Below are 24,543 nucleotides of genomic sequence, written 5' to 3' on the forward strand. Positions count from 1 at the left end.
AATAATTACCGCGGTGAAATAATATTTTTCCGGAATCGAACGTACCAAAAATTGATAGAAAAATATTCCGCAAAATATCACTTGAAAGTCCATGTTCTGAAATAATATTTTCGAAACCATAAGCGCTGCTGTATGAGCATTTATGGTTTGTGGTGCTCATACTTATCAAATTCACCAATTACACTAGGATATTGAGAATAATCACAGATAAAGGCAATAAATTTCAAGTATTTATCAAATTCACCAACGACGCTTGCGTGGGTATTATGCATAATCTCCGGTAAAAAAGTGATAAAATTATCAAACTCACCAAGTTTTTGTATGATATACAATACGTGGTAATTCATTAATTCATACATGTATTGTATCGTTATATCGGGGTACGATCGTGAAATTTTTTATCATTATATCGCGGCCCGACTATATTCATCGCACATAATAGACTCATTTAAAATTTTTTTCATAGTTATCAAATTCACCGATTACACTAGGATATTGAGAATAATCACAGATAAAGACAATAAATTTCAAGTATTTATCAAATTCACCAACGACGCTTGCGTGGATATTATGCATAATCTCCGGTAAAAAAAAATGATAAATTTATCAAACTCACCAAGATGATCGGTAAGTATGCATAATAATCGATTTATCACATTCACCGTAACATACATATTTAGTAAAGACACTACGTATCCAGCAAATAAAAAATTTCACAATAAATAAATCCCATAGGCAAAACGGTACTTATTTATAACAAGATAGAAAGCATTGCTTACAAGTTAAAAAAAAAAATGATCAATCATTTTCGTGTAATTTCCTAAAAAGATTAAAATTTTTTTCTAAATAATATTTTAAAAAAAAACATCGCATTTTCACGAAATGAATTCGTTTCTGAAGAAAAACGCATTCAAAAACACACAAACAACACACAACACGTTCTTCTCGAATAATTCCGATATTTCTTCTATCTTAAAGAGGAGGGATTATTTGTTGCTTTCACACAAAAATAACGTCTTTTATACATTTTTCTAATGTTATCTCCTAATTTTCTTGTTGTTTTTTTTTTTATATTTTCCCTGTTCTTGGATTTTCTTAACTTTCTTTTTCCATTTCCCCCTTTGAGAGAGATTCTCTTTCTTCACTTCACTTGATCCTCCATTTTCGATTGTTTCCCAAAGCCACAAAAACATTCGATATAAAATTTATTTATTATTATTTTCTTTTAAATTCTTATTTTTTTCACCATGGAGAAGAAAAATTATTAATTTTTTTTTTCTTTTCATATATATTATATTCTCTATTTATTTTATTTTAGCGTTAACACCCCGGGATTTGCTTGGATACGATGATTTGCTTATAAAAAAGAGAAATTTCTTTTTCCCTTGATTTTTGTTTTTCTTGGAATATTTATTTATTTATTTATTTATTTCTGCTTGTTGTGTGGAAAAATAGATTAAGGACACAGATGTTTTTGGTAGTTAATAACTCTTTATCACGATCTCATGTGTTTTAAGCTGAATTTTTTTCTGTTAAAAGAGGCTTATTTCTTATTTTTTTGTTTTCGAGTGAAAATTCTTTTTTAATCAAGTATCAAATTCATGAATATTTATTTAATTTTTAATAATTTATCTGTGATGTTGGATACAGTACAAAATTGACTCTCCAACAGTTTTTAATAAGTATAAAGTGCTTCGATGTCTGAATAATCGATTATTAAATGGGGAAATATCATACTTTTTTGGAATAAAAGGGAAGCACAGCTTGCGCTTCTTCTTTCGCCGACTTCTAAAAAAAGCTGTATTTGGAATGTATTTATTTGATGTAGGTATTTATATAGTTCGTTTTGAGGAATGGTTACTTGAAGAATGCGGCACTTACGAGTTGTAATTTAATTATTTATATTTATTTGGAGATTTAGGTTTCGAAAAATGTTGTTTAAAACCATGCGGTGCTTCTGAGGGGTGTCTTGCAATGCTTATGGTTGTCAAAATGTCTCTTGTATTATTCAGAAAAGCGAAATAACTTTAAAAAAGCCTAATTCAAAAGTTTCTTTTCAAGCATGGGGGAAACTTTTGGTTTAAAAATATTCATTTATTTCCATTCTTGGGCGCTTTAGGTTCCACAAAAACGTCATTCCAAAATATGCAGGGTTCCCGAACAGTGTCTTGCGACGTTTATGTTTGGAAAAAATATCTATTCAAATGAGCAGCACTTATGTTTTTTAAAATGTTAACTTAAACATGTGCAGAATTGAAGGTTCATTTTTTTTTTCATTCTCATGGCACTTTAGGCTTTAGAACGTTATTTCAAAAGCATAGGTACTTGTAGTACTTGTATTTTTAACAATTTCAATATGCGGCACTTATGATGTAAAATTATATTCATTTCAGTTGTTGAGATGCTTATGTTTCTGGGAGTTTGATACGAAATATAGTTTTGGGCATTTGATACTGTTTATATTTATAGACATTTGATACTGCTTATGCTTGAAAGAACGATGCAATTTATTTGTGATTTGTGACTCGCCTGCAATATGTTATCCCCTGTGGTGGTGGTCATGTGGAACACATACTGCTATAATAAACGATTTGGAGGCATTCTGTTCGTTATTTGCGTATGTTCTCTTTGACTTGTGTATTTCAGCGCCACCTATCTTCTGTTATTATAAAATTTAGTTGTTTTTTTTTTCCTGTCTTAAAAAAATTCCCGTGAGCTAGCGATGCTGACCCTGCAAAACCGTTTTTTATTTCGGTTTTTATGAATTTTTAAAGTTTCTACGGACATTTTGCTCACCCTGCATATTATGCATGAATTAAGATATAATAGATGAAAAATTAAAATTTGTACAATGTCCATTAGCGAACTTTTACACAAATTTGAACAACGCTCAATTACTCATGCCAACGAATGTCAGTAGAAAAAACAGTCTCTACCATGATATTTTTGCGATGGTATTTAACAACCGCATAAATACTCGGTTGTGGTTGACGATGGTTACGGGTAGCAACCATTACTTTCAACGGGAAAAAAGTAATAATCCAATAATAATCTTGGATATGTTATACAGCAATTTCAACACTTTTTCATTCGAAACTGCAAAACCACCAAAAAATAAAACAAATAAAATACAGTCCAAAAATTAGGCAATGGTTGTAGAGATTTTCACGCAAATATATCGCCGAGTAACATCAGCGCAAAACTCCAGACCATTTATGAGCTCGAAAACAAGATCCATCAATGTCAATAGCCGGTGTTCCAGCATAGTTCTTAATAAAGGCCATGGAAAAATATTCAGAACCATTCAAATCTGCATTAAAGGAAAATTCGAACTAATTTTATTCAGTATTCAAAGCATAAAACAAAAAACTATTCCTTGCGGTGGGAAGTACCTGTAAGATAGATATCGATCTTTTCAAACAACATCCCACATTCAAAGAGAGCAATAAGAAAGCGTGGAAAGTTCAAAATTAAGTCAATACCAGGGCAGAATAATTTCTCTTTCGTTTTCTATACTTTCTGTTTTATCATAGGAATCATCAGTCAAATAGCTCAGTAAATTCTCAGACATGCTGTTCCATGATTTATCGAGGAATATTTCGAGCATGAACAATAACAACAACAAACGCCGAGTAAAGTAGATTGTTGGGAGGGAAGAGAGCAAGCAGATTAGATGCAAACAACAGACACGGGTCCATGCTCATGAAAACAAATGAATGGTTTCCATCTGAATTCCCTAAAAAAAACATAAGAAAACTAAGAGATTGATGAGTTGAAAACTTATCGTCAATCAAATCAAGAAAACCATGAAGAAAGCACGGAATGGAAGATTACACAAAAAAAATAATAATAATAAGATTTTTGCTATTTTAGCTATTTTCAAAATAAAGGAAAATATTGCCGTTTTCGAACATTTAAAATTATTATCAAATTATATAGGGAGTAATAATGATACGGGTGAATGCTTGAAATAGTTTCGAATTCAAATGAATTTCGAAATAATATAGGAAATTTGTACTGTATAATTATCATTTTTGTAACGAAAAAAGTATTTTCTTGAGGTATTTTAAATATTTTTACTTTTTAACGACACATATTATTAGATTTTCATTGTTTTTGTGTGCATAACTACCATGAAATTCGATATTTTCGAAGCATAATTGGCATAGATATGAAGTGATTTCAAAACATAAACGAAATTATAATAATACCATTACTATTAATTTAATAAAAATAACTTTCATGAAACTATTTCCGTAATTAACAGGCACCATCAGAGTACTTTTTTTCTACGTCATCGCAGAAACCTTAAGCATTACATTTTCAATCATATAGATTCTATTTCGTTAAAATTGTTCTGAATAACCTCAAAAATACTTTGATTTTTACTTATATATGAATGTTACGCCTACGTATTCGCCGTGCTAATTGTTTGTGATACAGTTCCCGGCCATGATGATTCCTACTTATGGAACTAATGCTCCGAAAGTACTTCGTTTTGCGACACTTTCACTTTGAAAGTTCTTCCTTTTTGCGGCACTAGTGTTTTCTATACGTTTTCAACCTGTTAGTTTTTCCAACAAACGAGACTAACACCATTGGAATAGTATAGAAACGGGGTTATTTGTATGATTGAAAGGTGTGGCACGATTTGCGGAAATTATGCTTAGTCAATACTGAGGTTTGAGTCATTTACTAAGCAGAGGGAATTATTTTACTACGTATTATTTATTTTGTTTTATGGTACTTATGCTTGAACTTCACTGAGTTTTTGCGGCACTTGTGCTTGAAATATATAACAATTTGTGGCACTTATGCTTTGTCAATACTGAGTTTTTTTATTTAAGTATTTACTAGATCTAACATTTCATTCATCGTTCATTCTACGTGAGTTATTTTCCGTTACGGACGAAGGATCCCTTAGGAGAGCAAAGTCTTGAATGAATGTTTGTATGTTGTTCTGTGTGTATTGATTGTTTGTATCAGTTTTTAGTGTTAATTACGCTGTTATGTATGTGTTTTTCGTTTTTTTTGTTCAGAAAAGTTCAATCATGATAACTAAAATAATAACAATAATAATAATTCTCGGAGCTCGCCTTGAACAATGATTTCATTTCAATACAATTTTTCTTTGTTCTCAAAAACCCACGAATGAATTATCTAATTATTTTTCGAAATAAATTAATTTTGGAATTTAATTTTGTGCTAGGCGTTCACCCTAACTCGTGATGGATACGCATTTTCTTACAAAATTCTACTCATAAAACACAAAGAAAAAGAAATAGAATGACAATACAGTCGAATTCCGTTATAACGAACGCCAAGAGACCGGAGGAATCACTTTGTTATAAAGGAATTCTAGGTTACCTAGCATTGTTCCTATGTAAACTTATTTGGGGGATTAAAAAAGTGTTCGTTAAAACGAGATTTTCGCTATAACGGTATTCGTTAGAACGGGATTCGACTGTATATGCGAAATTTTAACAGCTGAACTTTGACGCATTTTCGCATTCATACCTTTTCTTCCTAACCGGATCATGACCCGCCGCTCTGTCTCACTGTGTTGCGAATCTAACGTGGAGTCTTTTGCTTCTGTATGATGCTTGTTATAGTGCTGCCATCTGCTACCGATTTTTATAACTATGAGTAAAGTTTAATGATTGAGTATTTGCACCGTTGAAGGCCTGTTGCACTCTGTGGTGAGACTTTTGAACGGGCATATGGATCGATTATCGAGCCAATCGGTATAATTCATCGGTACGGTTTACATCGTCGGTATGATTCGCATTCATACCGACAAATACATTGCATATCCTCGTCTTGAGATAAACATTTAAAAAATATCGTGACCGAAATCAGACGTAATATTCGGATAAAAAGGTTAATTCAACACAAAAGTTTACATCTCATGCCAATCGCGTGTAAATAGTTCTTAATGAGTATACTAAAAACAAACTCCAACTGAATATACACTTCATTAACCCATTCATTACGAATACTTCGCTTCTTTGATGATTTCCGATGGAAGATTATGTACATATTTGTTACTCAAATGCTTTTCACCCTCAGGGGGTCGATATAGGACATATGTATAAACGTCCCGTTAGTAATGAAAGGGTTAAAAAACACCCACGTGACTGCTGGAGTGTTTAAATGGATTTGTACACGCTCGAAAAGAGATCGCAAGCTTTACAGTTCGTCGATTTCTTTAGGTTAAGAGGCAAAAAGCAGATACGAATTAAACGTGGATTTGAAATCGAAACAGGAAAGGAAGATTTCTCGAGACGCGGGTAATCAAACAACAAATCATCAGGTCACGGGGCCAATCACGTCACACAAGAAGTATCAAGCATCAAATCCATGGCGATGTCTTAATTTACCGTGAAAGAAGGTGGACGCGGGCGGAAAACTCTCCACGACTCATCTTCACTGTTGGGTAAACTTTTGGCAGCACATTAGCTCCGCTTGAAATACACGGGTAAGACGAGTTCAAACAATCCGGGGGAATAGAACATTTTAAGCTCTAGATACTATATCTTTGGATTTTGTTACCCATCCTTTAAAATGCATTTAATTTTGAAGGAAAAAATTTAATTTTCCCTTAAATTGTTCTTCGCGTCTATTTTGATCATATTGATAGCTGAATAATTTGACTCTCTTGTTCAAATTATTCAGCTATCAATATGATCGATATGATAAAAGCTGATCCGAGAAATAAAAGTTGACTGTTCATTTCTCGCATCAGCTTTTATTCGGATTTTGGGATGTATTTCTAATGGAGCGTGGAGAGAATTTCAGGTAAATTTCGATTGCCAAAATATATGGTCATAATTAGTATATGGACATAATTGGACGCATGGTACTCTCCGGGTTTATTCATCCCTAGTGCTCTCCCTAAAAGCGGGTAATATCGCTTTTTGGGAAGGCTACAGATACAATATAAGTTTGTATGGATTGGATCAACACGGCGGAGGCTGAAAAAGTCTTTTTCGAAAAAGAAAGTGATGAGACAAATACGTTCGAAAGATTGATATAGAGAGATCAGGGGTTCTCAAAGTTTTTTGTTCCCCGGACCAATACGATGAAGGTCAGGGACTCGCCATTTGGCAATAAGATGACGGCCACCAGTGACGCCGGAAGTCAAAAATGCCTGGTATTGCTCGAGTGATGAACACATAATGTTCACTTGGATATATTTGAAGATCATACGTCACACGTTCAACAAAAAAGTTCCGTTTTTGGTGAATCGCCCACACACACACACACACACACATCATCCGAACTATATCTGAATCATGATTAGAGTGTTGCTGAGAAATGCCAAATGATTGGTGATGCTTTAGCGACACATGCAGCTAGAAACTGCAGTGAGAACCGGAGTCGAACATAATCATGTGGAAGCAACCGCAGCACTAGTAAAAAAGTTTGTACGGATAATATCGGAGGATATTCCATATGATCTTATGGACAGTTGAACGTGGCCTATCCAACGTCTGTGCTACACGCCTGATACTAGTGCTACCACGAGAACTTGAAGCTCTGCCCTCTTCTACCTGAAGTGAAACCTCCTGTATCGCGTCTATAGAAACGGGTTTTCTTACTCTTCCAGGACTGGCAACGATCCAGTGGTTTTAAATTTCGTTATCATACTCCGAAGGTTTTTAACATTCATTGGACCTTTTCGAATCCTCTCCCAAGTCAGTTATTTCCGTAGAGCAATTACCGTGGAATTGCTGTTTTGGTAAAACAATTTGACCGAGAAAGCGCGATCTCGCAAACTTATCGTCATTGTGAGCAGTAAACACATTGAGAAACAAGATTTTCGCGAATGTTTCTACGTTTTATAACAGCTGCTGCGTGACATCACATAAATTTACATGCTTACTACAGGTATTCAAAGTGAAACGCCTTCTGGTGGCAACATGAGCAACTAATGTTTTTTTTTCCCTGAAACAAACTTCCATTCCTTCACGAAGTCCTCCACAAAATTTCACACTTTTCTGATGACTGGTTTCGCCTGTAGGCTACTTTAAAATAAGGTCTTTTAATTATGGACGCTCTGTATAATATTTTATCATGCATACATAGTCTTTAGTTTTTAAAATTGCACTTTTAATTGGGTAGCTGCATTTGAGAAATATATGACATACATATTTCTGTGGTGATTGGTCAGAACATGATAACTCCAAAATCACATTTTTGAGATATATAAGCATTTTCACTGTCATTTAAAAATCAAAAATAAAGCATATACATAAATATAAATATCATACATCAGCATGTCGTTTAGCCGTACGCACGTATTTGTGCATTTATGTCACTTCCAATTAGTTATAATTAGCAAGACTAACTTTTAGATCAAAAAGCCATTTTTTTTAGTGATATCATGTTCTGACCAAACACCACAGATTTGTTATGGACATCTTTTTTCTCAGCCACCTCGTAGGCATTTCGCTTTGTATTTATATTTGCATTGCATTAACGAGATGTGTCCGCTAATGAAGATTGTCCGTTGATGTATAGAAATACATTGTGTGAGTCCCTAACGGACAGACAACCAAAGTGTCCTTTGACTCTAGGTGTTCGCTAACGCTGAATGTTAGTTTATGTATAGTGAAATACATCTACACATCCTTTTTTTTCAGACTTCAAAAGTGCCCGCTAACGAGAGGTGTCCACTAACAAGCACAATCCGTTTTATCGAGGTTCCATTCTATTATTACTCATGTTTACCTTTAACTTTCAGAAGCTAAACAGAAAAAAGGTATATAATCCTCATAGAAATATCGATAATAGTGAAAATTTTCCATCTGAATTTTAGTCATTCCAATTATTAGTTTTTACTACAAAAGAAATAAAATAAATAAAATATGAAACAATGAAATTTCCATCAGGGGAAAAAAACCAACTATTTCTCTAGGAAAATTGTAAAACGAAGATAATCTTTGTTCTATTTCATTAAAAATATTATTTAAAAAAAAACCAAAAAAACATTTCGGTGTCGCAATTAACAACGTGACCCTAATAACCTTTTTTAATAACCAAAAAAAAATTGATAATTAATTTTTTTTACGAATAATTATTATAAAAACAGAAAACAAATCTTGCGAAATAGTTTTTTCCCCCCAATTATTTCTACGTACACGTGAAAAAATATATATTTTTCAGATATTTAAAAACAAAACAAAAAAAATTTCTAATGAGATCAAATTTTCACTAAAAAATCTACGTAATTAAAAGAGCACGAAATTATACGCCAACGTCGCGTATTATTTGAATATTCATTTCCTAACACATCAGCAATGGGCACTTTTTCATGTATAATGTATTTTTAGGAGGAAAGGATGAGAAAATGAAGGGGAAAAAAAAATGCTTAAGCTAGAGATTATTTAAATGAGCACCCATCAGCACATCGCGTTCTCTCTCTCTCTCTCTGTACATTTTTTACCTCATTCTAAAAACCTATGATGATGGCTTATGTGAAAGCGAATTATATTTAAGCTATACGAGGAATAATTAACGAGAATAAAAAAAATAATTCATTAATTAGATGATTCCCACTGATGTTATCTGAACAATGAGAGCGGTTGTTTTTATTTTTCCATTATTTTATGTCGGTTTTTGAATAAATTTTTGTGTACGTGTTAAATTTCGTCGTTTTGCATTTCACTATTCGAATTTGAAAATGGAGGGAGGGGACAATATTGATCAAATATTCTCTCGGTGGTATGATGGTTATGTGAGATTCCGGTTTGTGAAGAGTATGCTGAGAGATACAGACATGCATTAACGTTCGGAAAGTAACATAAGGGGGGTCATTCAAGTATTACGTAAGCAGATTTTCAGCCATTTTTGACCCCCCCCCCCGTCAGCAAAACACTGACCCCCCTCCCCTCCCCCGTCAGCAAAATTTCGTCAGCAGCTTAGAATATTTCATATCTTCAAAAAGGGGTAGTTGATGACATAAGAAACCTTTACACCCCCCCCCCCGTCATCAAAAGTCAGCAAATCCGTAACCCCCCCCCCCACTCCTTCGATGCTTACGTAATACTTAAATGATGACCCTTAAGAACTATCGGACTGACCGCAGATTCTCTTCAATTGCTACTGAAGATTGATATTTTTTTGAGGGATTTCAGTCCTCACTCTCTACACGTCCATATCAACCAGCGGCGGTTCTCTCTCCAGAAGATATCGTGTCGGGTATCTCAAACATTCCCCAGGCATCTTCAGCCTGTTATCGGTCATTTCCAAGGCCTACTTACTCCCCGCAAGGAAAGTTGAATCCAACTGGGATCGATTCCTCGCTAGGGCAATTGTATTTCATAATGATTTCATACCGCCATGTACAGATACGAATATAGATACAAAATTGGAAACCAAAGCAGGCAAATTGCCCAACAAGGTGGCGAGAAAAAGTAGAATATAAAAACCAATATTATTAGAAAAAAAAACCATAAAATTATGGTTGATGTAATCTAAACACAATTTGAGCTTAATAAGTAATTCAGTTCAGGCTATCTGTAATAATTATTACAAGATTGCACTGATGCCATCATGTCACCACGAAAATTGTTCAGAAATCGTGAAAGATGTCACAACGTGGCAGAGATTAAATACTGAAACTCGAAGAGGATGCAATATGTGACATAATGCTACGATCTCAAATGATCGCGATCCAGTTTGAGGTGTCTCGGGATATCTTGAAGATGGCTGGGAATGGCCTGGGGAACAGCAAATAGGATGCCTTTACGAAGGCTTCCAACAGCTGGCTGATTCAAAGATGAATTTAGGAAAGACAGAAAAAACTCAATGTTTATAATTCATAATACAATGTCGGTGTATTATGACGGAAAAATGAGCCTCCATACACAAAATCGATCTATAATTAAAGACAAAACTCTTCGACACATGATTGATCAAACAACAACTTCGAAGAAGAAAAATGAAGTGAACTTCAAAGCATTAAAATGGAAAATAACAAAAAAATTAAATTAGAAAATTTCTATTGCGCTGATAACAGTTCTTGGGAACAGAAAAGCTGCTGTTAGAGGTCGTCAAGACCTTATACACCGTAGGGCGTATATGCATCATAGTTATTACCGAAAAAAGGAGCTCTTTTCATGCCAAATTCGGAGTTATCTTAAACCGTTCCCGAACAATCTAAAACCAGTTCCAAGCCATCTTCACCAGTTCTAAGACATATTCAACCAGTTCCAAGCCATCTTCAACCAGTTCCAAGACATATTCAACCAGTTCTAAGACATATTCAACCAGTTCTAAGACACATTCAACCAGTTCTAAGACATATTCAACCAGTTCTAAGACATTCAACCAGTTCTAAGACATGTTCAACCAGTTCCAACCATCTTAAAACACTTCCAAGTTACCTTCATCCGGATCCGAGTTATTTAAAATCATTCCCATGTATTGTAAAACCAGTTCCTTAACCAGTTCTTTAAAGCAGTTTCTAGCCATCTTCAACCAGTTCCGGGATATATATATATATATATATATATATATCTTTAACCAGTTTCAAGAAATCTTCAGCCATTTTGAACCAGTTCCATGTTGTTTTATACCATTCTCGGATATTCTATATAAAACCAGTTTCAAGCCACATCTTCAACCAGTCGCCAGTAATCTTCAGCCAGTTGCAAGCCATGTTAAAGCAGTTCCCAGCTATCTTGTCAACCAGATCCGAGTTATCTTGAACCATTTCCGAAAAACCAGTTCCGAGTTATCTGAAACCACTTCGAAGTCAATAAGTCATTTCTATACAATATTCGTGTCTTATGACGGATTTTCTCGCGCCCCATCCACCAAATCAATCTATCACCAAAGACAAAACTCTTCGACATGATTGATCAAACATCAACTTTAAAAAGAAAGGAAACTTCTCAAATCATAAAAATGAATAAAAATATCTCCTTAAAAAAAAACTGGAACACATTTAAGGAAAGAACAGAAAAATAAAATCGGAAAAATTTTTCCGTTGCTGATAACAGTTTTTTCAGGAACAGAGAAAAAGCTGCTGTTAGAGGTCGTTAAGACCTTATACACCGTAGGGCGTATATGTATCACATAGTGCTACCGAAAAAAAAAAAGAGGGAACTCTTTCATACAACATTAGCCTAACGATCGCCAAGTGCGAAAGCTATTCTGGAAACTTGCTCTCGAAATTGCTCTGATGTCATCTTCTCTCACTACCCTTTTAACACTACCAGCAATCGCCTCACTCTCTCTCAGTTTCTCCTAGGCACTTTCCAACGGGATATTATACGAGGAGTGGCATTAGCAAAGGCCCAGTGATCCTTGCAGCCGCTTTTAATGCCACCGAGATTTTTAAGACCACCCTCTCTCTTCTTATTTTATATCATACCATGGTTCCAGTATTAAAAGGATTTTCGCGTGGTAATATCTAAAAAGGTCTCTTCTTCCTCATCGCCATTTTTTTTCTCTCTCTCTCTCTCTCTTCTTGAATATTCATCCGTCGATTCAATTTTACAACTTTCCGATTATAGTTAAGCTTTAAGCGTGGAGAAACGGCTCTAAAAGTTGTTGAAATATTTATGGCAATTTTTTTTTAGTGTTATTATAACTTTTATGGAGGATATTCGGGTTCCAATATCGTAATGGGACTTCTAGATTTGCAGTCAACATTAGGTTTTCCCCTTTCATCGTTGCGGAAATTGCTTTGAACGTATTTGTGGAAATGAATTCAAATTACGAGACAATTTTAGCTCTTCGTGAATGCTTCATGGAGGGATTTGAATTCGTAGAAAAAGTATTGTTATTCCAGAGTTTTATGAACAATATCTCGGAAAATGCAACGCAATTTTGGTATTAACTAAAAGGTGACTGGAGCTTATTAGATTCAATGGTGTTATTACAATCGGTATGTAGAGCTTCGAAATACTCACTCTCTGCACAGGGTGCTCGAAAGGGTCTCTAGTACTGCAATAGTATGGAAGGTACTTATTTTTGTGTGAGTTAGCCATATTCTATCAAATATCAAAGTATTCTTTAAAACACTCTTGCACATATTATTCCGATAAACTATGTTTTGAAGCATTCTTACCGTCTATCTTTGGAAAATGATAATCAGCACGAGAATTGCTTTTCCTGTATTGTTGTATTAGAACAATAAGAAAAAAACCTGAGTTACAGGAAGCGCGATTAGTTTGCGTTGCATTAAATGAAGTTGCATTGACGTGATCTACAACAGCAAATCACAAGTGTCAGCCCGTCCATCGTCGCTTTGCCTACTTCGCCACTACACTTTAAGAATCTTACTCGTGGGAGGGCAAGAGCTATTTTGGAGAGACCGTATAGACAACTGCTCGCGAGGCAGCGCCCTGAAAACTTACGCCAGTCAGGCAACTGCTCGAAAGGCGGCTGGATTTTGAAGATTTTTGAAGATGTAACTCTGAGCCAAGTCTGACCAAATGTCGCGAGGCAGCTGTGTGCATTTGTATTTTTGCATATTTATTTGTATATTTATTTCTATATTTTATATTCGCGAGGCAGCTGGACTTTGCGGGCAGAGTGGCAACTGATCAAATGTCGTCAGGCAGTTGAGTATATTTTTCATAATGTACACTTTGTATACAATCGCTTTCTTGGCCCGGGGGATTTCAGGGGACACACACCCATACTTCCGGCTTAACTCAGTCCGGTAGTGAATTGCCTATGGCGATAGACCGGAGTTGTGCTCGGTTTGAATGAATGAATGAATTATATTCTGTGGCACCCAGGGACACCCACACACACTTCTGGCACAACTCAATCGGTAGTAAATTGTCTATGAGTGACACACCAGAGTTAGGCTCTGTTTGAATGAATCAATGGAGAAATTAATGAATGCCTACTTCGCCAAGGTTTTTGGCATGCGAGTGATACAATTGGTATATAAGTTAAGGATTTGCAGTCACTGACCTCTCACTGCCTTCAACATGGCAATGTTTGAAATTCTTTATGAGAATATAATCTATAGGGTGGGTACGGTTTTTAAGTCATGTCACTACCCTCTCTAGTATCCCGGTTGGTTTTCTTGGAGTGGCTCACATTTCAGAAGACACCGTTCGCCATGATTATAGAAACACCACAATGTGGACACTTTTGTTTTATTTTTGAAATCCAAACAACAGAACACACGCTTCATCACCTTCTTTGATGTCAGACATACTGTTTGCCATATTTATTTTTTGAACTTTCCTAGCAGAAAATGTCACCGCTTAACACTTCACGGTCTTGAATCAGTTGGCGAAATTCATAGAGAAAATTGCCCGCCAAGTTGCTTTATTTTCGTGGATGCACTATCGGGGTGGCTCTTGGGCTGTGTGACCCATGCGGCCACATAGGGCACCACTCTAGAAAGGACACCAAATCCGAGTTGAAAGGGTGAAACAAAAAGCGTTGTCAACCAATTAAAAGCACGTGCAGGTGACGCCAAAAGTAGATCCCGCACGGGTATAGGTTTTTTTTTCTCAAGCCACCTCTGGATACTGTTGACGCTTTCAGAATCTATCTAAAGTGTCTCAGATATTTGCACATGATACGTTACCCTCCCTAATTCCTCCTCAGTGACCGAATTATCGATAGGCATCTCGAAGTTGGTAGTCTCTGTCTAACCGTGGGTAATTGAAATGCGTCATTTTTGTCTTTTCAGGTCCAGAAATCGAATCGAATTCATTAAATGGTTAAGTTCATGATCCGAAGCAAGACAGAGAGAAACATTTCTCTGATTTTAAACGATTTTGGAAACCACCAGAGATCGTCATGAAAGAAATGTTTTTTGCCATGAATAGGCTGAACAAATTTCTCCAAAAAAAAAAAATAGGAAATTAGAATTCTCTAAATACGGGAAATTACGGTCGCTAATTATCGCCAAAAAATCACGCCAAATGTAACCGAAGTTGCGAACTATTTCAGAAATTGCCTAAATACGCCAATGGTGGGCTGGGGAACAAAACAGTACTGCCAATTGCAACGGATAGAAATGAATTCCACGAAATAAAACGTTCAACATGACAAATACGTGAGGTGAATATTCTCATTTATAGCCGTAATCATATCGTAATGTAATTTATGAGTTAAAAAAAATTATTACAATGCTTGATTTCAATGAAAAATAGAAATTCAAGCGGGATTCGTTGGAAATACGTGAAAAACCGGGACATTCTGACAAAAAGGTCGGGATAGCAAAATTACGTGAAAATACGGGGATGTTGCAGGAAAATACGGGACGTATGGCCACCCAAGTCACGAATCACTAGCGTAGAAACAACACTCTAACTCGCTAGAAGAAAAAAGAAGGGCACTGAGTGGGCTTTTAAAACTCATACCAGCTTCAGACCTTCGGGTCTCCTTCAAATAGTTCAGCCACATCCGTTATAATCTACACATCTTTCGCGCATCATAAGCTTATATATGTCTTACTGAAAACAAAACTAACGTTAACCTTATGTGGCTCGGTGGTCTAGGGGTATGATTCTCGCTTCGGGTGCGAGAGGTCCCGGGTTCAAATCCCGGCCGAGCCCCACTACACTTTTTTTCCCTCTACTTAGAAAGGATAATCATAACTTTATGATTGGCAGGGTGTGTTGAAAATTCTCTAATAATCATTAGTCAGTCCTCTATATTGAGTTTCTCTACTTCTGACGTGCAAAGTATATAGATAGGAGTAGGTAATTTTATTTATTCAATGAAAACAGACACATAAAACATTTTCGGGCCAAGCTAGCTTGTAAGCTCCGAAAAATAATAATAGTTATATGTACAGTATGTAGGTTTAAATATATAATAACGAGAGAGAAAAAAGAGAAAATCCAATCTAAAGAAATATCTGACACAGTAATAGTCGTAATATATACTTTTAAAAAAAGTACATTTAACCCTTTAAGCGGTAATTAGAAATCCCTAGCCCCCCCCCTTAAATGTCATATGTATATTGATAAAGAAGGATTTCTTCCGAATTTCAGAAGGGGCAAACTAAAGGGTATAGGGGAAAAGAGGTTTTTATTGAGAAATCATTTTTACAAAATATTTCTGGGCTTTTCTTGCTAAAATAAGAGGCTTTTATGGAGGCGAGATATCTCGTCATCGTCGCTTAAATGGTTTAGAAAAAACGTCATTTAGCGATAAATGCAAGATGAAAGAAGGTTGTATTACAATATCAAACAAACAGATAGTTTAAATCCTTTCTGAGTTAAATAGGAATGATTTTAAATTTATAAAAGATGTGCAGAAAAAGATTGCGCAATTATTAACTGTGGAAGTAAATTAAATATTTTGGGAGCTAAAAGACGGGAGAATATTTTTGAAAACGAGTTTTATTTGGTGTAGGTACCTGTATTCTACAGTCTAAATTTTGTTTCAAGTTTATGTAACTTCAGATTGAGATGGTTCTTTCTTTTATAAAACATTTATAAACATACAAATTTTGTAGAGTCCTAAATTGATGGAATAATGGAAATGTATGTGTGGGCCTATTTTTCTCAGAATGATACAGATGAAGGAAGGTTGTGCGACGAAAGGTGTAGAAAGAATACTGAAGTATGATCCCCCCCAACCAGCAAACTATTTTTCGCCATAATTCAATCTAGGTCCTACTAACGCATAATGAATATGTTTTAAAATGGATCGAGAATATTTATCGCTAATGAAATGAAAACGCTACGATATAATTATGCACTCAAATAGTTAATATGTGTTTCCAAGATAGTTTTGATAGTTTTATAAAAGTTCGATAAAAGACCTTTTATAAAACTTATGAAAAACAATCAACAATCGTATCAATTACATTCGCTCCAATGCAACCAAAGTTCTTATTGGTGGCATTTTTCCAGTTTTATAAATGAAACTTTATCAAACTTTTATAGTGTAATCCCTCCTAAGAAAGCCCCTAGAAACGTGAAAGTGTCTATTATATTGCCATGCAATATCAGACATACATCCGTCTGTCATACAATGGTATTTTAGGACGCCAAAACCGTTGAAAATACCAGAGCCAAATAACATAAATTTAGTTTTTATCTATATTTTATTTTATTATATTTAAACCTAATTTAACATTTATTCAGTTGAGATCGTTCTGAGTGTTAGTCCTCAAGTTATTTGAAGAGCTTTCAGATTATCAAAGAGCTAAATTATCAGCGAAAACAGTGTACAACAGGCCTGCAACGATGCAATTATTCAATCATCACACTTCACTCATACAGGGTGGGCAAAAAGTCCGCAGAAACTTTAAAAATTCATAAAAACCGAAAATATAACCGAAATAGAAAACGGTTTAAAGGGTTGGCATCGCTAGGTCACGGGAATTTTTTTTAAAGAGGAAAAAAAATGACTCAAAAAACAGCCGATAGGTAGCGCTGATGCACACAAGTCAAAGAAAGGATATGCAAATAACGAACAGAATCCCTCCAAATCGTTTATTAAAGCAGTATGTGTTCCACCTGACCACCACAAACAGGGAACAACACATTGCAGGGGAGTCACATACACGGTTTACAACGGTAAACTGCTTGTGGATTAGGAGCGCAAGTTCTTATAATCGTCTCATTTGCATATTACCACCGAAGTCACTCTTACCAGCGCCACCTATCCACAGTTTTTTTAGTTATTTTTTTTCTTGTCTTACCTATCGACGCTAACCCTGCAAACCGTTTTTTCGGTTATTTTTCCGGTTTTTATTCATTTTTAAAGTTTCTACGGAATTTTTGCCCACCCTGTAGTGAAAAAGATTGATGACAGATGGCAGCACACTACACATAACAAGCATTACACAGAAACAAACATCGCATTAGTTTCACAATACGGACACGCACATTCCACCATGTACCAATTCGTTCGAAGTTCCGCAGAGGAACATGGAAGAGGTACATATGTGGTTTACTAGTAGTAGTAGCAAAAGCAGTGATTCTTTCCATTCAAATTAAAATTACTCAGGTCGTTTACGTACTGTAAAACTCCTCTTGATGGGTACCCTCAGGTGCAGTCACGCTCCTCTCTTACTGCCAAAAAATAATTTCCCCTTGTATAACAAAAGTATGCATTTCAAACTCCTAATACTTAAACGGTCACTCCTAATAAACTCCTAATAAACGGTCACTCTTCTTTTACGGACGAATTTTTTGTACCCCACCGATGTCCGCAAAAAGAGGTTTTACTGTATATTAGGAACAAAATCGGTCCACGTACCGATCCCAGAAGTACGCCCAGCTGTAATTTGTCTCTTTTGGGACTCAAAACTGAATTTACTTTTACATTTTTACCCTATTAGTAACATATGATTCGAAAAGTTAGCATTTAAATAATATAGATTTAATTAGTTTTTCCGTGACCGTTAAGAAGTAAAGCAATTGCTTTAATATCATTTATACACAATATTTGACATCCATATTTTTTTCGTGGGAATCTCATTTCCATACAATGCCATACAATGCCATACAAATACAACGCCACAACAGGCAAATTGCCCAACGAGGTGGCTGACTTAAGAACATCATGGATCCCCGAACCCTTTTTTACCCTACCTACTACTGCTACACCACACATGCACCCCGCCCACACACCCCCTCCCCCGCGGAACCCCCAACGAATCGGTACATGCGGGAATGTACGTGTAGTGAAACCTGACGTGAAGTTTCTTGTTTCTCTGTAATGCTTGTTATGTGTAGTGCTGCCATCTGCCACCAGTTTTTCAAACTATGAGTGAAGTGTTATGATTGAATGATTTTTCGTTGTAGGACTGTTGCTCTCTGTGGCGAGACTTTTTAACGGGGAGATCGGCTCGCATTTGCGCCTTGAAGTTGGGAACCACAGAAAACCAACTTCAGCCGACCACCACTGTGGGGTTCGAACCCGGATCCTCGCATCGCGAGTCCGTCACTATAACCACTCGACCACCACAGCGGCCGGCCATTTCGTTGGGCATTTTGCATGTTGTGGCCTTTGTTATTTGTATAATGTTATATTTCAATAACACTCCAAGGAAATGGCTTGGTAGTTCACAGTTAAGCCCCGTTCACATGTACAATAAAATATCCCGGGAAGTTCCCGGTAACGGGGATTTTCGCTACAAACCAACACATGACGTTTAGTTTATTCTGGTAATCCCCCTCTTCTTTCCGGAAGTCGTCACTGGTTAGGTGGGTTTAACGGAAGTGGTTGATTCAAGATGGCTGACGAAGGAATTTGCAGTAGTTTTCACGGCGCAAAGGATTATGGGAGGGAAGGGGTGGTCGATGTTGACCACCAATCCACCCCAAGAAAGATGGGCTTTTTTTGTGTGATGAGCTTCTCTCCCACCTTTTTTTTCCCTGCGAGGGGAAAAAGTTGCCATGCCGGTAATTATCACCAAAGCGACCCCCAATCCTGCGCATGTGAACGGGGCTTTAGTGTGGATATTCCTTCACATCGGCATACGGTTGCGCCATACCATATATCGTTTAGCCATCAAAACCCACACGGTAGTGGTTTGTAACGTAGTTTCTAAAGATCTTCTCACTCACGATCAACGGATAACCTGGAAGTTAACTGTTCCCCGCCGTACGTCAGAACCTTTTCGCCAACATAACATATCACTGAATCAATACTTTATCATATTCATCCGAACACGAGGATACGATAGATCAGATAGATCACGAGCATCGAGCAATGAAAGAAGATCCGATTGATCGAGAAAGTTCGCAACGATGGGCATCAAGTTTTCAGTAACTTCCCTCGTTTTATTTCGCAATAGATGGATGCTCGATTCGTGGGTGTCCCGATGTATCCATCCGTCACGATAACTTATAAATGAGCTAAAAAATTCTGAAGGCAATGTTACTTTTCAATCATGATTGATAGGTTGTACCACCTTCAGAAGAATTTGATTGCAGGAGTTATTTCTATACCTCGTGAATCGCTACACCAGTGGTTATCAGCCTAGGGCCATTTCACCTTTTTGTGTTTCTGGAATATTCTGGCGGGGCACGGATGAAAATTAAGAAGAGGGGCTACAACCGGGTGGTCGGAGGCGACCACAGAAAGCTATGAATAAATACAACATTTAGAGTGAAATATTAAGAGAGGAAAGTGAGATTATACTACTAAAGGAACATGGAAAGCAGAACATCTGTCCATGGATCGAGGGTCATGTTAACAAATAAAGCCCATCTGGACACGGTCTGGGGAGCTCATGTCTGTAGGAAGGTCTACACCTGGGGCTGGGGGGGGGGGCACACAGTTTTAATTTTGTAGTCCGCGGGCCAGTTATGCGATATTGCCATCGCTCGTGAGCCAGAAACTGGTATACTGAAGATCAATCTAATATTTCAATTTTTTGTTCATTTGAAATTTACTCAAAAAATGAATTCAATACGCAGAAAGGGTCACGCCTCTTGATCAGGGTCTTGGATCTTATTAGATAAGGCATGAAGGCCACGAGAAGGAAATGGTCCAGACAGGGCCACGAATGACAAAAATTTGAAAAACACTGTGCTACACCCCCTCCACCCTTATATTTATGCATTACAAATACTTGCACTGACTCGAACCAAAACCTACTTGGGCGATAACAACTCAGTTGTCAGTCCAATGCTGCCTTCATCCGTGAAGCTAAACCATTCCTTGATTACATTTAATGGTATGCAATGCATGGAAAATTTACAGTTAATCTCACATCACGGTATGCAACACGTGCTTCTCTGCCGTATGTAATAGGTTTGCCTAAACCACAGTGTTTACAGATTTGATCCGAAACTAAGAGATTTCAAGTTCGACTACGATTACCAATAGGTATATATAATGCATTTGATATAACCTCCCTATCAGATCCAGCACCCGCCCCCCCCCCCTCAGGAAACATATTCGAAGGAGGAGCCATGGTAATAGAGAAAACTATTCGGCTCATTCAGCCATTTATCATTGAATAGAAATGTGTGGATCCTCTGGTCGAATAAACGAAGCGCATCTAAGTATCCAGGAAGAACTTGAACAAATAGAATGTGATATTAAGCCCATAAGAAAAGCAAAAAATTATCTCAAGGGCTGACTCGGATAGAGGATGTACATTTCTCTTCACGGGGTCCGTTACCCGAACAACAACAGCAACATGCGTTGCATAATGAAACGGGATCCATAAAATCACCATAATCAGAGGATTATCGTACAATGTGTTTGTTTTCCCTTTCCAGCCTACAGCCGGGAAGAGAAAGTTGATTCCGTGGATTTAATAAAGAGTACAACATTTAGTATAGCTTTGGTATGTATGATTTGTGGTGTTCCCGGAATTCTTCGTTACACCTGGTCAGATGGAATCGAATGCCTTAAATATCTATGACACGTTTGTTCAGAATATCTACAGTTTAATTCGGTTATAACGCCCTCGGTTGAAACGACATCTTGATTATAATGGTGATAGTTGGTGGTTCCGGCTGGTTCCCACAGAGAACAGTTAATAATCCTTACTTATAACGCCAGTAAAAACGCAGAAACCGTGGATAAAATGGCGTGGTTTTTTTTTTTTTTTTTTTTTTTTTGTCGTCATTCCACATCATTTATCATAGTTAAGGTGATAATGTTACGGTAAATGCGATAAATCTGTTTATTATACATAATAGCCGGTTATTGTGAATAACCACCGAGCATTTTGGAAAGTCTGATGAATTTCCTTAAATTTATCATTTTTACCGGCGATTTTGCACCCAAGCGTCGTTGGTAAATTTGATAAATTACCTCTAAATCAATCACTTTTACCGGCGATTATGTATACCCAAGCGTCGCGTCGTTGCTGAATATGATAAATCGTACTATGCGGTACATGATAATTCATACGTGTGTTGTATCATTATATCGTGCTATGATCGTAACATTTGTTATCATTTATATTGGGGTTCGACTTACACATACTAGACTCATTTGGATTTTTTTTCATGTTTATTAAATTCACTAATTACACTAAAGTATTGTGTATAATTTCGATAAAAAGCGATAAATTTCAAGTATTTACCAAATTTACTAATGACACTTGGTTATTATACGTAATCGCTAGTAAATGCGATCATGCGTTTTCAGTGTTTTACAAATTTACCAATGACGCTTGGGTATTGTGCATAATCTCCGTTAAAAGTGATAAATCTTGAGCTGCGAATAGAGCGAAGGCAGGCATCTTCGGCTGAGAGTGAGAGAAAAGGTAGAAATCTTCAGCTGCGAACGAAACCGACGTAGACACTTGCTCAGCTGCGAATGGAGTGGAGGCAGACATTCTCAGCTGTCAATGGAGCCGAGGCAGACGTCTTTAGCTGCGAATGGAGCGGACGCAGGCGTATCCAGAGCGATGTGTCGGAGAACGGATTTGGTGCGTAGGATGCATCGGATCATGCCGTATTTTACGAGGACAGACAAATTATCTCCATATTATTGGGCTCTTGGGAATCTTTACTGAGTGTGCCAGGAAAAACCTTTCCCTTGTTTGTTTGGGGCAAATGAGATAATACCCCCCCCCCATTGATAAATCTTCAATAGAAGCATTTTAGTGCTCTCTAAATGCTCTGCGGATTCTTTAAGTGATCTGGAAATGCTCTAAAACTGTGCCACATGCCACTTTGGGGGATCTCCAAACGTGCCAAGGACCGCTTATGTGCTCTGGAACTGTTCTGCGGGGTGACTCAAATGATCTGTAAATGTGCCGCGGGTCAATTAAGTGACCTATGAATGTGTCACGGGCCTACTTGAGTGATCTGAAAATTTGCCACGGGCCGCTTAAATGCTCTGGAATTGTGCCACTGGTCACTTAAGCGATCTGTAAATGTGGCGCTTAGTTCGTTTTTACAAAATTATGTTTGCAGTGGCTGGCCCTATCAGGTAAACCCGAGGGGCACATATGACCCCCGGGCCATAAGTTGAACATATATGGCTTAGAGGGCGGGTCGCACTAAATTTCTCAAAGAGAAAATTTTAAAATCAGCCTTCAAATAGCATTGAATTAACAGAAATTAATTATAATAGCATATACAAAGGTATTTTCTTCCGATATTTCAATTTTTTTTAATGTTTTCTGCATGAAAAAATACATTTTTGCATCGTCTGGAGGGCATGGGGCCCCCCCCTCTCATGTACGTCTACTTCCTAACGCGCCAATGCGCGTTAGGAAGTAGGGGGAGGGGGGCAGAGCTGACGTGATTTTGCTGACAAGGGGGGAAGGGGGGTACTGAGTTTTGCTGATGTGGGGAGGGGGGTCAAAAATGGCTAAAACTCTGCTGACGCAGTACTTGAATGGCCCCTAAGCTGCGCATGCGTTACTTCGAGTCTTGATTTCAACAAACCCGCTGCCGGATTAAAAAATTCCAGACTATCCACCGGTTTTCCAATTTCAAAAAAACTTTCAAAAAATTCCACAAACCCCCCTACTTTCCATAATCCTTGTGATATAGGCGAGGTTTTTTTTGCGCAATATAAAGAATGGAATCTGGACGGGAACTTCTCGTCATCACACCCAGCTCGAGGGTCGTACCATTGGCGTTTCTAATATTATGGAAATATGGACAAGAAAATTTCCATAGCCCTTTTCAAACATATCACAAGGCTATTTCTTCGCCCTTTTACGGAAACGAATAAATGCTTGAAAGTGGGGTGTTCCTTTTATAACGTGTGTGGCGTGGTCATCTCGCCGTACAAAACAACAAAAGAAACTGTTTCGTACAACAACAAAAAGACCTACAGCAGAGAGAGAGAACTCCTTTCTTTCCATTGCTGGACAGCTATATGTACACATGCACGTATAATTTCTACCTGAACATCGTGATAACACTTGACACTTGATAAACAATGCATTATTTCGTGAGGTTGTAATTCGTGCGTATCACCAAAAAGAAACTCATAGTAGTTTCTTATTATTTCCGTGCTCTGTTTTCTTCTCTGCTTTATTCGACTGATATAGTGTATTATGAGAGGTAATTGCCGACCAATTGGCCTCTCTTTTAAATGCCAAAGCCATTTTGTTTGCTTTTTTTTTTTTCATTTTTGTTTTACCCCGATTTAGATTCAGTTATCTCTACGTGGCCATCCAAGTTCAACTTGGAGAGAACTGACTTCCCAGTTCTCTACCCACCTAGACCGATATTCCTACAGAACTTGAACGTAATTGTCCACAGAAGCTTTCCTTTTTGCTCTTCATGACAGGGTTGTGTTCAGTTAATATATCGAGCATTCAAACCCTAAAAAAGAAAGGGGGGTATGTGCTTTTGAATGGGAGATAGCGATCATCATCAATGTTATATTTGCTAACGACGAGTCGGCGGTTGTTTGCAATTCTCAATTTTTCATGTTTTGACGTTTCTGAATGGCAGTTACTTCTAATTACTAGTTCGCTTTTGCAACCCTATTCAACCTGTTATTTTAACCCACCCCCTTCCTCCATCTATCTACTCTCTTTTGCTCTCTTTTATTGGCTATTGTTCGGATTCCGAAAAAGATTTGTACCCACATTATAGAGGTACTTGTACATACACTGCCGTCTTTGATGACTGTTTCTGGAATGAATGGATGTGTTCCAGC

General features: G+C 37.0%; 1 protein-coding gene and 1 non-coding gene across 2 annotated transcripts in view; one reads left to right on the forward strand and one right to left on the reverse strand.

Annotated features, from left to right (window-relative positions):
• Positions 1–24,543, reverse strand: part of LOC149079521 (uncharacterized) — a 276,137-nt gene that overhangs the window by 122,961 nt on the left and 128,633 nt on the right. The gene's annotated exons all lie outside the window — the stretch shown is intronic.
• Positions 15,471–15,542, forward strand: TRNAP-CGG (transfer RNA proline (anticodon CGG)). The gene has a single exon. It is a non-coding gene; the product is annotated as a tRNA-Pro (tRNA).

The sequence above is a fragment of the Pholcus phalangioides genome, unplaced genomic scaffold (genome assembly GCF_987345545.1).
Source record: "Pholcus phalangioides strain wild (caught in Gottingen) unplaced genomic scaffold, Ppha-v1.0 ptg000012l_1, whole genome shotgun sequence".
NCBI classification, from domain to species: domain Eukaryota; kingdom Metazoa; phylum Arthropoda; class Arachnida; order Araneae; family Pholcidae; genus Pholcus; species Pholcus phalangioides.